Source organism: Alosa pseudoharengus, unplaced genomic scaffold (genome assembly GCF_046254945.1).
Source record: "Alosa pseudoharengus isolate Yale_2024_CS ecotype anadromous, Long Island Sound unplaced genomic scaffold, YU_APseudo_1.1 YU_APseudo_1.1_scf_25, whole genome shotgun sequence".
NCBI classification, from domain to species: domain Eukaryota; kingdom Metazoa; phylum Chordata; class Actinopteri; order Clupeiformes; family Clupeidae; genus Alosa; species Alosa pseudoharengus.
Genome location: NW_027468696.1, coordinates 299102 through 314632, shown reverse-complemented (window position 1 = coordinate 314632; position 15531 = coordinate 299102). Strand labels below are relative to the sequence as shown.

General features: G+C 39.3%; 1 long non-coding RNA gene across 1 annotated transcript in view; it reads right to left on the bottom strand.

The window, feature by feature from the left end:
- Positions 1–13064, bottom strand: part of LOC143099155 (uncharacterized) — a 37035-nt gene extending 23971 nt beyond the window's left edge. Inside the window, exons 1-3 of the long non-coding RNA XR_012981411.1 lie at positions 12980–13064; positions 10014–10105; positions 3801–3892 (exon numbers count right to left, since the gene is read on the bottom strand). This is a non-coding gene — a long non-coding RNA (uncharacterized LOC143099155). The remainder of the gene's footprint in view (positions 1–3800; positions 3893–10013; positions 10106–12979) is intronic.
- Between the last annotated feature and the right edge of the window lie 2467 nt (positions 13065–15531).

Genomic DNA, 15531 nt, shown 5'->3' with positions numbered 1-15531 from the left:
CAACAGCATGCAGCCATAACGTCGGCCTTCAAACTAAAACAATTTATGTAGCCACTTCTCTACGCTAATTGGCTCGCCTCCGAAAGCAAAGAGCCACTCGCAATGGCACCACCGGGTCAGACAAGGGGCGTGGACCTTGTCCTGTTACATTCACATCGGAATTGCCGTGGTGTTATGGATTCATTTGTCTGCGACAGAACATGCAACTTCTCTCTGGAACACCTTATCAGCCGAAGAGTAACCTTCTGCATAGTGCGCGACAACCCCAAACCCTCGGATGCGCATTAGAACTTATTTCGGTAGGTCAGCACTTGTGAAGCGCAGGCTTTTCCCAAACTGGTGGTGCTTAAAATGCTATATAATACAACTGTGTTCAAAGCAGGATGAGGATAACCTAAGGTTGTATGTGTGTGTGAGCAGACAATAACTGCTTTGAAAATAAACCATTTAACATTGTTTCACATTACATCCCATTGAACTCATTCCATGTAGCCTACAGAAGGATTTCAGAATTCAGTGTCAGTGCACCACCATGCATACTAGTAGTAGTAGAAGGCAAGCAGTAGGCAGTGTGCTGTACATATCTATCAAACCACCTAGATGGTGGGGGTGGCACAAAACAAGGTCAGGGAAGCCTTCATGCATTGTATAATGTTTGTGGTCGGAAAAAGTTTGAGAACTCATGCACAAGGCTATTGATTTGAAGGCCCGTTGAAACTTCAATAAATAGGTCTAAAAATTAGGTTTATTGTGTGTGTGACTTCAGTACTGTTCATATTGACATTTTAAAAGCAGACTTAAAAGTAACTCAAAAGTTACTTTCTCTAGTAACTAATTACTTTTGATATACAGTAATTGGTAAGGTAATTCAATTACTTTTGAAAGAAGTAACTAGTAACTGTAACTAATTACTAATTTTCAGTAACTTTCCCAACACTGCTTAATACTATACAGTTTGAAATTGTGATGTTACTATGTACCTGATTTCCCATGTCTACTTACTCTGTGTTTTTATAAATATTGTGTATTTATATATATAGTCTGTGTATTTATAAATACTGTTAGTATGATCATTTGTTTTGTATATACCTTCAGGGCTGGTTTTTGAGTGTAGCCTACTTCTATGGCAGCCATAGTAAGGTTGGGGTACCGCCCTCTATACACCTGTCAGGTGATCCTGATCACCTTAATATGGTACCACCACCTATGCCTTCCATACTTGACTCTGACGAAGACATGGCACACGTCGAAACGTTAGTCCTTATGTTGGCACCTGAATAATAAAAACTACTAAAATTCAACATCTTTGTCGCTCCGGTGAACTCTCTCTCTCACACACTGGATTCGGTCCTCTCCCGTCGATGCGCTAGATGTGACCCGCAGTAGCGCGGAGGTACATTTGTTTTTCTAGTAGGTCTGAAAAGTAAGTATAGTATAAGGCTTTGTGAATAACTTAATAAGAGAAACTCCTAGCTAAAATCTTTTATTGCTATTTAGGAGTACTCCTAGTGGTAAGATAAAAGGCTTTGTGAATATGGCCCCTGGTGTCTAACCCAATGCATAGCCCATTTACACAAAATAATGGTTGAATATTACTGATGATATTTCATTTTTATTTAAGAACATGCAGTGCGCGTAGGGCACCAAAAACATCTTGCTCGTAAAAAATCATCATACCGCATATTGTGGCGGGTCTGTTATTTAGCCTACTTACTGTAGGCTGCGAAAAAAACCACAGGCCTTTATTTTGGGCAAGCCTGCATTCGAGGCAGGCCTTTATTTAATAAGGCTTCTGTTGGAGAATTTTATATAAAGCCTACGCTAACAGTAATCCTCCTGCCCCCGCTACCACAGCTGTGTGAGCGCGTCCCTGGATAGTGTGGCATGCTCACGCGTTATGTCTCCTTCTTGCAAACTTGACTAGGCCTATAGCGCAACCATTTAAGTCTTCATAAAATAATAACTTGCCAGATATGCCTTCATAGCTTTGGGCTTCATTCAGCATTTTGTTCTTCCACTGTAAATTACTCTTATACATTTGCTGCCTGCTGCATCCTTTCTGTTTTTATTGTTTAGAAAACGTTTGAGGTCTTGAGTTAATGCATTAAACATTGTTTGCTGGTAACCCGCCACAAATAGCCTACAGATTCTTGCGTGCGTACATTCTCTATTCTCTCCAAAATGTGCCTGTTCTATAGGCTGGCCAAGTGCGTAATTCTGCGGCATAAAGCAGATGTATTTGTTTATTGTACAGAAAAATAAAAATAACCTGTCAAGCAGTCAATTGACTACATTGCAGTCAAGAAGTAGGGCAAATTAATTTACAAAACCAAAACGTTGTCTAAGCCTCTATTGCGTAGCCTGTTAAAAACGTCGCTAGATAGTATTAAATCGCCAACAACATTGTTTTCTGCAGAAGCCTACCCTAGACTACAGATTAGTTCTGAACAGTTATTTCTCTACTGGCTCAATTATCAAAAAGGTGCTTTCTCTTCTTCCTCCGCAAATTAAGCAGGTAGTTCCGTAGACAGACGTTAGAATAAATTAGCGTTTGCGATTGACAACGTTGTGATAAGTAGGCTATAACTCTAACTTTGCAAAGTTAACTTGAATGCATCAATTTTGAACAAAGTTGTGTAGGCTACACCGCGCCAGTTGTAGTCTGCATGAACAGTTCTTGAAGACACTCTTTTGATTTGCGTAGGGGAGGTGCGGGCTGAAGCCAACCTGTTTGAGGGAGAGCGGTGCAAGGAGAGAATGCGTGCTCTATTCTGCGCATATCTCTACAATGAAATAATTTGTGTCTAGGCTAATCTATACTTTCAATAAGCAATCACTGCATGCCTATGGAAACAATAAGTCAATATATTAGAGATATCAAGAGTAACGCAGGAATGGACGTTACAGCTATTCAGTAACTGTAACAAATTACTGAAATTTGAATTGTACTTCCCCAACACTGACAATAACGTAGACAGCAAATTAAGATATTTTTTCGTTTTGTGGAGCGGTACCGGTAGGCTATCAAAAGCAGATTTCGATTTTCGATTTTCGTTAACCACTGTGTGGTAGCCTAAATCGAGGTAATTTTTAATTATGCATGATTTATTTTGTTATTGAATTCGTAGGCTGGGATTCCTCTCGGCAACAATTATGTTTAAAGGTAGCCTCCTGCTTTTTCAGAAGGGGCGTCAGGCAGGCTACTGACCGAGCGACGTACAGTGGCTGAAAGTGGTACTAAAGTTTCACGCAGCTTCACGTCACGTAATGCGCGACTGAAGGGGCCATTTCAAAGTAATGCCCACTGTAAAGGTAGAAAGACAATGATATCCTGTGCAGTAATCTGCTGGGCCACACTAAAGGTGTTGAACTATGTAAGGCAAAAACACAATGGATGCCTAATCAATGCCTAATCCCTGTCCCTATACTACATTTGAAGTCTGTTTACTATGCGGTTCTAGGGCTGCTACAAACTGCAATTATGGCATTTATCTAAGTGAAATAATAACAAAACATAACCGCAAGCGGTGATTGTCAGGGTCCAAGCAGTGGCAAGAAGTGTGGTTTAGTAGAATGAAGGTGTGGGCTGTAGTGCCCCTATTAACCGAATTGTTTGAAATTTGGTGTGCATCCAGAGGATGTAGTATTTATTATGTGTACCACGTTTGAAAAGGATTGGACTTTTACAAGATACGATATAGGTAATAGAATCATTATAGGCCATGTCCCAAAACTGGATTGATGTGTAACTTCAACGACGGAGAGACGGAGAGACGAATCAAAAATCAAAAAATACCAACCTATTCAGCTTGGTCTGAAGATGATGTGTACCGACTTTCGTAGGGATCAACGGTCAAGGAGGAGATAGATGAGTTTGTTGGATGCAGGAGATCTGAAGGAACAAATGGAAAGAATAATTTGTCACAAATTCCATAGGGTTCTGGAGATATGAGCAAAAATGTAAATGGGTCTTTTCTGTTTGGTGACATCATGCATTGATTTGGGACCTATGTTAAAAATGTACTGTCTGTGCCTATTATGGTTATGGCTGCAGACACTAATGTAGTAGTGCAGGGCGATATGTAGCAAAAAAAGGTGTTTGGAGCATTTCATATAGATTTTTGCAAATTATGTTTTTTCACTTCTTCAGACCCTATAGTTTGCAAAACTACCTGTTTCCAATTTTTTCCCGGACTGCACAGGTCCAAAATCCAAGATGGCGGTTATATCACCAAAAATAGCAAATAATTGCCTTTTTAAACATTTTAAATGGATATATGTTAGGTATTATCATTATATAAATACATTTTCTAATAAAATTGAATGACTTAGGTAAAAAATATGACCATGGGTGACATGAGATGTCATAATTATCAACCAGTGATGGGTGTAACCACCATTATGCTATTTATTGGCATACCCGGAAAAACACATTGACTGATTAAAAGTTTCCTTCACATAACCTAATAATCATTTGAATTAAAGTAAGGGTAAGGCTATTTGCACCCCTGGTACAATTAGCAGTGTATGCTATTCGTACCCTGGTGCAATAAGAAGTGAATTCTATTCGTACCCCGGTGCACACAGCAATGTGTCCTATTAGTACCCTGTCTGGTACAAATATCAATGTATGCTATTCGTACCCGGGTGCACACAGCAATGTGTCCTATTAGTACCCCGTCTGGTACAAATATCAATGTATGCTATTCGTACCCCGGTGCACACAGCAATGTGTTCTATTAGTACCTCGTCTGGTACAAATATCAGTGTATGCTATTCGTACCCCGGTGCACACAGCAAAGTGTTCTATTAGTACCTTGTCTGGTACAAATAGCAGTGTATGCTATTTGCACCCCTGTGCATTTAATCTGGCATATTGATCACACAATGTAATAATATTTTTTTTTAATAAACAAGCAACATGTTTTTTTTGTTGTTACATATAAGAGTGTGAATAGCTCAGCTGTGTAATAGGCACTCTGAATAAGGTATGCTGTTTGCATCAATGTACAGTTAGAAGTGGATGCTATTCGTACCCAGGTGTTTATAGTACTGCATGCTATTTACACCCTGGTGCATGAACTAGCTAATTGTTGCAATCAAAACTTCCGTTTGGGAACCGATTTCTTGTTCAAATTGCGCGCCTTCTCTCCAGAGACGTTGGTACACATACACACTCACTCCGCCAAAACGCATCACACGGGAATCGAACCCCGGTCTCCCGCTTACCAGCCCTTGCCTTTGACCACTGCACTATCTGCTTCGACAAGAAGTTGAAGTTTGCAGGTAAACTTATAGTTTATAGGCCTGAACGTCATATTCACGTAATTTCTGTTAGCTAACAAACTGACGGTTGTATGTGTTCACTGAACAAAGATTATGGAAATAAAACACAACTTTTCCATCTAAACTTTAATTTGAACAGATATTAGTGCTGAAACCGTTCAGAATTCTTCACTTTCTGCTGACGAAAAAACGAATGTCGGCCATGTTTTTTTGGCACGCGAGCAACATGTTTTTGTTGTTATGTAACAGGGTGTGAATGGCCCAGTTGTGTGGCTAAGGCTATTCGTACCAGGGGTACGAATAGACACTCCGTTAAAGTAATGTTCGGCACTCACCACAATAGATTAGATTAGATTAGATTCAACTTTATTGTCATTGCAGAGTACAAGTACGAAGACAGCGAAATGTGGTTTGCGTTTACCCAGAAGTGCAAAAAAGGAGAAAAGTGCAATGTGATATACAAAGTATAGACAGGTGGTGCATAGACAGGTGAATAAATATAGTGCAGTGTAGACAGTAGTATACAGTTGATTTATATAAGGTAGAGAGGTTTAGAGTAATATAAATTATTAGCAGTTACCTTATAAGAGCAGAATAAAAATGGCTATGTAATGTGAACAATGTATGAACAACATACATTAGGGGGGGGGGGGGGTGTCTTCCTCTTTGTTAAACTATCACACCTCCTACTGCCTGCACTAGTTTGTACAGTGCCGGTAGAGAGATTAAAAACTGTCCCAATTTTCTAAAGATACCTCAGCCTCTTCATCCCATTTTTCGTCGGCACTATAACAATATTAGGGCCCGTTAAGGAATTGCGGGGAACATAGAACCCTTTTTCAGAAAAGGGGAAAATAGGACCCGGGGAACATAAGGATGACCCCATTATAACTACACCATGGTTACAATTCTTAAGCAAAATAGTTTAGGCTATTTTAGGTTTCAAACTAAAACAATTTATGTAGCCACTTCTCTACGCTAATTGGCTCGCCTCCGAAAGCAAAGAGCCACTCGCAATGGCACCACCGGGTCAGACAAGGGGCGTGGACCTTGTCCTGTTACATTCACATCGGAATTGCCGTGGTGTTATGGATTCATTTGTCTGCGACAGAACATGCAACTTCTCTCTGGAACACCTTATCAGCCGAAGAGTAACCTTCTGCATAGTGCGCGACAACCCCAAACCCTCGGATGCGCATTAGAACTTATTTCGGTAGGTCAGCACTTGTGAAGCGCAGGCTTTTCCCAAACTGGTGGTGCTTAAAATGCTATATAATACAACTGTGTTCAAAGCAGGATGAGGATAACCTAAGGTTGTATGTGTGTGTGAGCAGACAATAACTGCTTTGAAAATAAACCATTTAACATTGTTTCACATTACATCCCATTGAACTCATTCCATGTAGCCTACAGAAGGATTTCAGAATTCAGTGTCAGTGCACCACCATGCATACTAGTAGTAGTAGAAGGCAAGCAGTAGGCAGTGTGCTGTACATATCTATCAAACCACCTAGATGGTGGGGGTGGCACAAAACAAGGTCAGGGAAGCCTTCATGCATTGTATAATGTTTGTGGTCGGAAAAAGTTTGAGAACTCATGCACAAGGCTATTGATTTGAAGGCCCGTTGAAACTTCAATAAATAGGTCTAAAAATTAGGTTTATTGTGTGTGTGACTTCAGTACTGTTCATATTGACATTTTAAAAGCAGACTTAAAAGTAACTCAAAAGTTACTTTCTCTAGTAACTAATTACTTTTGATATACAGTAATTGGTAAGGTAATTCAATTACTTTTGAAAGAAGTAACTAGTAACTGTAACTAATTACTAATTTTCAGTAACTTTCCCAACACTGCTTAATACTATACAGTTTGAAATTGTGATGTTACTATGTACCTGATTTCCCATGTCTACTTACTCTGTGTTTTTATAAATATTGTGTATTTATATATATAGTCTGTGTATTTATAAATACTGTTAGTATGATCATTTGTTTTGTATATACCTTCAGGGCTGGTTTTTGAGTGTAGCCTACTTCTATGGCAGCCATAGTAAGGTTGGGGTACCGCCCTCTATACACCTGTCAGGTGATCCTGATCACCTTAATATGGTACCACCACCTATGCCTTCCATACTTGACTCTGACGAAGACATGGCACACGTCGAAACGTTAGTCCTTATGTTGGCACCTGAATAATAAAAACTACTAAAATTCAACATCTTTGTCGCTCCGGTGAACTCTCTCTCTCACACACTGGATTCGGTCCTCTCCCGTCGATGCGCTAGATGTGACCCGCAGTAGCGCGGAGGTACATTTGTTTTTCTAGTAGGTCTGAAAAGTAAGTATAGTATAAGGCTTTGTGAATAACTTAATAAGAGAAACTCCTAGCTAAAATCTTTTATTGCTATTTAGGAGTACTCCTAGTGGTAAGATAAAAGGCTTTGTGAATATGGCCCCTGGTGTCTAACCCAATGCATAGCCCATTTACACAAAATAATGGTTGAATATTACTGATGATATTTCATTTTTATTTAAGAACATGCAGTGCGCGTAGGGCACCAAAAACATCTTGCTCGTAAAAAATCATCATACCGCATATTGTGGCGGGTCTGTTATTTAGCCTACTTACTGTAGGCTGCGAAAAAAACCACAGGCCTTTATTTTGGGCAAGCCTGCATTCAAGGCAGGCCTTTATTTAATAAGGCTTCTGTTGGAGAATTTTATATAAAGCCTACGCTAACAGTAATCCTCCTGCCCCCGCTACCACAGCTGTGTGAGCGCGTCCCTGGATAGTGTGGCATGCTCACGAGTTATGTCTCCTTCTTGCAAACTTGACTAGGCCTATAGCGCAACCATTTAAGTCTTCATAAAATAATAACTTGCCAGATATGCCTTCATAGCTTTGGGCTTCATTCAGCATTTTGTTCTTCCACTGTAAATTACTCTTATACATTTGCTGCCTGCTGCATCCTTTCTGTTTTTATTGTTTAGAAAACGTTTGAGGTCTTGAGTTAATGCATTAAACATTGTTTGCTGGTAACCCGCCACAAATAGCCTACAGATTCTTGCGTGCGTACATTCTCTATTCTCTCCAAAATGTGCCTGTTCTATAGGCTGGCCAAGTGCGTAATTCTGCGGCATAAAGCAGATGTATTTGTTTATTGTACAGAAAAATAAAAATAACCTGTCAAGCAGTCAATTGACTACATTGCAGTCAAGAAGTAGGGCAAATTAATTTACAAAACCAAAACGTTGTCTAAGCCTCTATTGCGTAGCCTGTTAAAAACGTCGCTAGATAGTATTAAATCGCCAACAACATTGTTTTCTGCAGAAGCCTACCCTAGACTACAGATTAGTTCTGAACAGTTATTTCTCTACTGGCTCAATTATCAAAAAGGTGCTTTCTCTTCTTCCTCCGCAAATTAAGCAGGTAGTTCCGTAGACAGACGTTAGAATAAATTAGCGTTTGCGATTGACAACGTTGTGATAAGTAGGCTATAACTCTAACTTTGCAAAGTTAACTTGAATGCATCAATTTTGAACAAAGTTGTGTAGGCTACACCGCGCCAGTTGTAGTCTGCATGAACAGTTCTTGAAGACACTCTTTTGATTTGCGTAGGGGAGGTGCGGGCTGAAGCCAACCTGTTTGAGGGAGAGCGGTGCAAGGAGAGAATGCGTGCTCTATTCTGCGCATATCTCTACAATGAAATAATTTGTGTCTAGGCTAATCTATACTTTCAATAAGCAATCACTGCATGCCTATGGAAACAATAAGTCAATATATTAGAGATATCAAGAGTAACGCAGGAATGGACGTTACAGCTATTCAGTAACTGTAACAAATTACTGAAATTTGAATTGTACTTTGTAACGTGTTACCCCCAACACTGACAATAACGTAGACAGCAAATTAAGATATTTTTTCGTTTTGTGGAGCGGTACCGGTAGGCTATCAAAAGCAGATTTCGATTTTCGATTTTCGTTAACCACTGTGTGGTAGCCTAAATCGAGGTAATTTTTAATTATGCATGATTTATTTTGTTATTGAATTCGTAGGCTGGGATTCCTCTCGGCAACAATTATGTTTAAAGGTAGCCTCCTGCTTTTTCAGAAGGGGCGTCAGGCAGGCTACTGACCGAGCGACGTACAGTGGCTGAAAGTGGTACTAAAGTTTCACGCAGCTTCACGTCACGTAATGCGCGACTGAAGGGGCCATTTCAAAGTAATGCCCACTGTAAAGGTAGAAAGACAATGATATCCTGTGCAGTAATCTGCTGGGCCACACTAAAGGTGTTGAACTATGTAAGGCAAAAACACAATGGATGCCTAATCAATGCCTAATCCCTGTCCCTATACTACATTTGAAGTCTGTTTACTATGCGGTTCTAGGGCTGCTACAAACTGCAATTATGGCATTTATCTAAGTGAAATAATAACAAAACATAACCGCAAGCGGTGATTGTCAGGGTCCAAGCAGTGGCAAGAAGTGTGGTTTAGTAGAATGAAGGTGTGGGCTGTAGTGCCCCTATTAACCGAATTGTTTGAAATTTGGTGTGCATCCAGAGGATGTAGTATTTATTATGTGTACCACGTTTGAAAAGGATTGGACTTTTACAAGATACGATATAGGTAATAGAATCATTATAGGCCATGTCCCAAAACTGGATTGATGTGTAACTTCAACGACGGAGAGACGGAGAGACGAATCAAAAATCAAAAAATACCAACCTATTCAGCTTGGTCTGAAGATGATGTGTACCGACTTTCGTAGGGATCAACGGTCAAGGAGGAGATAGATGAGTTTGTTGGATGCAGGAGATCTGAAGGAACAAATGGAAAGAATAATTTGTCACAAATTCCATAGGGTTCTGGAGATATGAGCAAAAATGTAAATGGGTCTTTTCTGTTTGGTGACATCATGCATTGATTTGGGACCTATGTTAAAAATGTACTGTCTGTGCCTATTATGGTTATGGCTGCAGACACTAATGTAGTAGTGCAGGGCGATATGTAGCAAAAAAAGGTGTTTGGAGCATTTCATATAGATTTTTGCAAATTATGTTTTTTCACTTCTTCAGACCCTATAGTTTGCAAAACTACCTTGAAAATAGGACCCGGGGAACATAAGGATGACCCCATTATAACTACACCATGGTTACAATTCTTAAGCAAAATAGTTTAGGCTATAGCAGAAATATTTCCATCCATAGATAAAAAATAAGCAAGTCTGGAAACATTCTAGGGGAAACACTGGTCACATAGGCTATATCTCATTTCTCATTTGTCACATAGGCTACATCTCAATTGTCACGTAGCTTACAGCTTTCAGGTCCACAGGAAAACCACAGACATTACTTTAGCACGTCACTTTTCTCTGAGTGGAGAGAACAGAGAATGGGCTTTGCAGACACAGGCTAACATACTCTAGCCTACCACATGCACAAATCCATAATCATGCAACTATACCAACCATGGACGAATTATGAGCCACTGGGTCCCTGGGCACAGATGTGAAAAGGGCCATCTGCCTGCCTCAGAGAGTTGAGCTGCGTTCTGATCAAAAGGGTCCCAACGCTGAATTCCCTACTCCCTACCCACGGCACAGGGTGTAAAATTCACAGGGAACTCAATCGCTAAAACCATTTTATTTGGAATTCCCTGCTAGTCCATAGTTGGCAAAGAGATGTTTGGATTCACGAGGCACGTCCAACGCATTATCCTTTCAGAACAGTGGACAGGTAGCTTTTCTTGCTTGCTTTCTTTAGATACTGTAGTTGGCTCACAACATTTCAGACATGTTTTGGGATTACAATAATGGCTTTTTTAGAATGTACAGGTCTTTCTCGATATTTAGCAAATATATCACAAATACGACCGCTTCCGACCATTTACTGAACTCCAGGTGCCATCTAATTTCCGGTGAAGTGATGTAGCTATGTTCACTAGCTCCCTTCACAATGTGCAGTTCACTTTGAACTGAACACTGTCGCTCCCTATGGAACGAAATATCACTTAACATGGCTGCACAGTTTACTTCGCACCCTGCACAGTTTACTTCGCAGTCCACTATGAGGCGATCGGAATGCACCCATGGAAACTCAGTTGAGCTAGGGGGCGTCCGGGGGTATTTTATGGAGTTTTATGGAAAAAAATTGACACATTGTGACTTGATTGAGATTGTGATTGAAACTATTAGGCCTACATAATCATTAACTGATTCCAGGCAACTTGCTGTGTAAAAAGATGGCAATTACAAAGCATGGTTATCACACATGGCATAACCTGTGTTATTTGACTAAAGGGGCCCCAGATAGCAGGGATGAATAGCATAGCCCATGATATGGGGCTCTACTGGAGAACACATTAGCAACTTAAGGCAGAGCCTTAAGTTTCAGGGCCCCCTGAGCTCTTCGACCCGGTTGACCCATTCAGTAATCTATCCCTGACACCGGCGGTATCACAATTAGAAAAGTTGAAATCCAAATACACAAATATACAAATATACACCTGCAAATTTTGTTGAAATACAGTATTCACAAATCATCTTTTGGGAATTCTTATAATAGCCTCGCATTTACTTTATTTTTCTTTTATACTTTTTTTTTAATGTATGACTACTCACAAGGTCGGTGCTCTGTGTACATTTGTGTGTATAGCCACCTATCTGCCAATGTCCAACCTTATTACATGGGTTATCATTTGGGAAGGAGCAATAAGCCCATGCTACATTAAGCCACCCGTTGTTTCTTTACTTTGTGTAGTCCTAACACTACGAAACAAAACCCCTTAATTTCAGCACTTATGAATGCCTTACTTTTGACCTTAAAACCCTTCTATAATTAAGTTGTTTTTAAGTAGAAATGTGCATAGATTAAGGGTTGATTTCCCCCCTTAATCAAGGAATCCCTGAATTAACACCTTAAAATAAAACTAAGATATAGGCCTACTTAAATTATCCTTAATTACCCCCTTAATCACAACAAATAAAGCGAACCCCTGACTTGACACCTTAAATTGAGATTAAGGGGTCACACCTTAAAATGACATTTAAGGCAAAATTAAGGGGTTTTGTATGTTTTCAGGGGTAATTTAAGGTAAACATTGTTTCGTAGTGTAATTAAGCGGCCACACAAGCATGCAATGTGTACATTGTCAATGCCATTTCACACTTCACTGTACAATCCACTTCTACCTAGCTTTACTTCTTTCATGTATGACTCACAAGGTCTGTGCTCTCTGTACGTGCATGTTTAGCCAATGTCCAACCCTTATTGGGTTATCATTTGGCAATTCAAAGAAAACCCATGCTACAATAAGCTACCTATGTTGTTCCTTTACTTTGTGTAGGCATAATGGAGCGGCCACACAAGAATACCACGTGTAGCCATTTCACACTTCACTGTACAATCCATATGAACTTTTACGGACACAATCTACGGTCTCTAAAAAAGTGACCCATTAGCCTACTCACCCTGAACCATGTAAAGTTGTTTTTTAACAACTATGAAAAATGTCAAAAGGCTACACGATATAGCTAAAAATAGTAAAAACAAATTAGGCTAATGATATAATTCCCTTTCATTCCGTGCACCTTTTCTTTCATCTCTGTAACCGAAAAAAAAAGTGTAGTACAAGTAATCTCTCCCTCTTAACAATTTTACGAAACAAAATAAACACCAATGTAGGCTACTCACCACAAAATAGGTCCTTCTAAACTTTCAATGTTCCAAGCCGTCTACAACAAAGGATGTCTGTTACATCCGTCATACATGATCTCTGAAATGGCGATAACTTTACAACCTTTCACTTTCGATATCGAAGTAAGCGTTATGCTGCTACTGTGGTCAGGATGTCAATTCGCTGATGACACCGCTGTAGTCTGGCTCACTTTGGGAGGAGTGGGCCAAAACAGGTCCAGACATTGACAGTATGGAGCTCAGTCAACAACCTCACACCAAACACCAGGCACATTTTATTTGTGTATTTATTTATTTATTATTTGTGTATTTATTTAGTTATTTATTTATTACAACCAAGAAAATGACATGGTTATTAAACTGTATTTTTTATGCATGATGCTTCAGTTCAGTAAAAAAAGACTAGAAATTGGGTGGCCAAAAAAGTAGAAACTGTGCATATTCTTTATATCAGATTTTTTTGGGGGGCCAAGCAGCGAAGCTGCAAAGGCACCCATTGTGTTTCTATGATTTATTATTACAGTGCATGAAAATGCACTGTACTGTTCTTCCTAGGCTTCCTAGGAATCGAACCCCGGTCTCCCGCATGCCAGCCCTTGCCTGTGACCACTGCACTATCTGCTTCGACAAGAAGTTGAAGTTTGCAGGTAAACTTATAGTTTATAGGCCTGAACGTCATATTCACGAAATTTCTGTTAGCTAACAAACCGACGGTTGTATGTGTTCACTGAACAAAGATTATGAAAATAAAACACAACTTTTCCATCTAAACTTTAATTTGAACAGATATTAGTGCTGAAACCGTTCAGAATTCTTCACTTTCTGCTGACGAAAAAACGAATGTCGGCCATGTTTTTTTGGCACGCGAGCAACATGTTTTTGTTAGGGCTGTCAATCGATTAAAAAAATTAATCTAATTAATTACATACTCTGTGATTAATTAATCTAAATTAATCGCATATATAATTTTTGCTGAGAAAGTATTTTAAATATTTAAATTCAAATGAATGATTGAATAATCAGCATTAGTGACATTAAAGTTCAAAAACTCTTTTATTATTATTTTCACTGTTCAAATAATGGCCACAATAATCTATGATATGACCTAATATGCTGAGGAAATAAATTCAAAAGTGCTTCGGGAAGAAGTTTTTTTCACATACAAGGCATTTCAGTCCACAGATATAACCTAGGGGACACAATGAAAATAAATGAACACTCCCCTCAATGTCAACACTATTTCTTTCCATTGATGTGCGACTTTAGAGTTGACAAACTCCGGTGATATGCAAATTCCTTGCTGCAGACATTGCAGAGGACTTTATTTTAATCAACACCATCAGGCCGTTTTTTTAAAAGTAAATGTTCCAATCAATGATCTAGGCAGCACATTTTCTTCTCTCTCCTTCATTTTACAGTAATGGTTACTAACTAGAACGGCTCGGGGTCAAAGGTCATACAGAATCGATTAATCTGCGTTATTTTTTTTAATCAGTTATTTTTTCTCAAATTAATTAATCGAAATTAATCAGTTATTTTGACAGCCCTAGTTTTTGTTGTTATGTAACAGGGTGTGAATAGCCCAGTTGTGTGGCCAAGGCTATTCTTCGTACCAGGGGTACGAATAGACACTCCGTTAAAGTAATGTTCGGCACTCACCACAATAGATTAGATTAGATTAGATTCAACTTTATTGTCATTGCAGAGTACAAGTACGAAGACAGCGAAATGTGGTTTGCGTCTACCCAGAAGTGCAAAAAAGGAGAAAAGTGCAATGTGATATACAAAGTATAGACAGGTGGTGCATAGACAGGTGAATAAATATAGTGCAGTGTAGACAGTAGTATACAGTTGATTTATATAAGGTAGAGAGGTTTAGAGTAATATAAATTATTAGCAGTTACCTTATAAGAGCAGAATAAAAATGGCTATGTAATGTGAACAATGTATGAACAACATACATTGGGGGGGGGGTGTCTTTCTCTTTGTTAAACTATCACACCTCCTACTGCCTGCACTAGTTTGTACAGTGCCGGTAGAGAGATTAAAAACTGTCCCAATTTTCTAAAGATACCTCAGCCTCTTCATCCCATTTTTCGTCGGCACTATAACAATGTTAGGGCCCGTTAAGGAATTGCGGGGAACATAGAACCCTTTTTCAGAAAAGGGGAAAATAGGACCCGGGGAACATAAGGATGACCCCATTATAACTACACTATGGTTACAATTCTTAAGCAAAATAGTTTAGGCTATAGCAGAAATATTTCCATCCATAGATAAAAAATAAGCAAGTCTGGAAACATTCTAGGGGAAACACTGGTCACATAGGCTATATCTCATTTCTCATTTGTCACATAGGCTACATCTCAATTGTCACGTAGCTTACAGCTTTCAGGTCCACAGGAAAACCACAGACATTACTTTAGCACGTCACTTTTCTCTGAGTGGAGAGAACAGAGAATGGGCTTTGCAGACACAGGCTAACATACTCTAGCCTACCACATGCACAAATCCATAATCATGCAACTATACCAACCATGGACGAATTA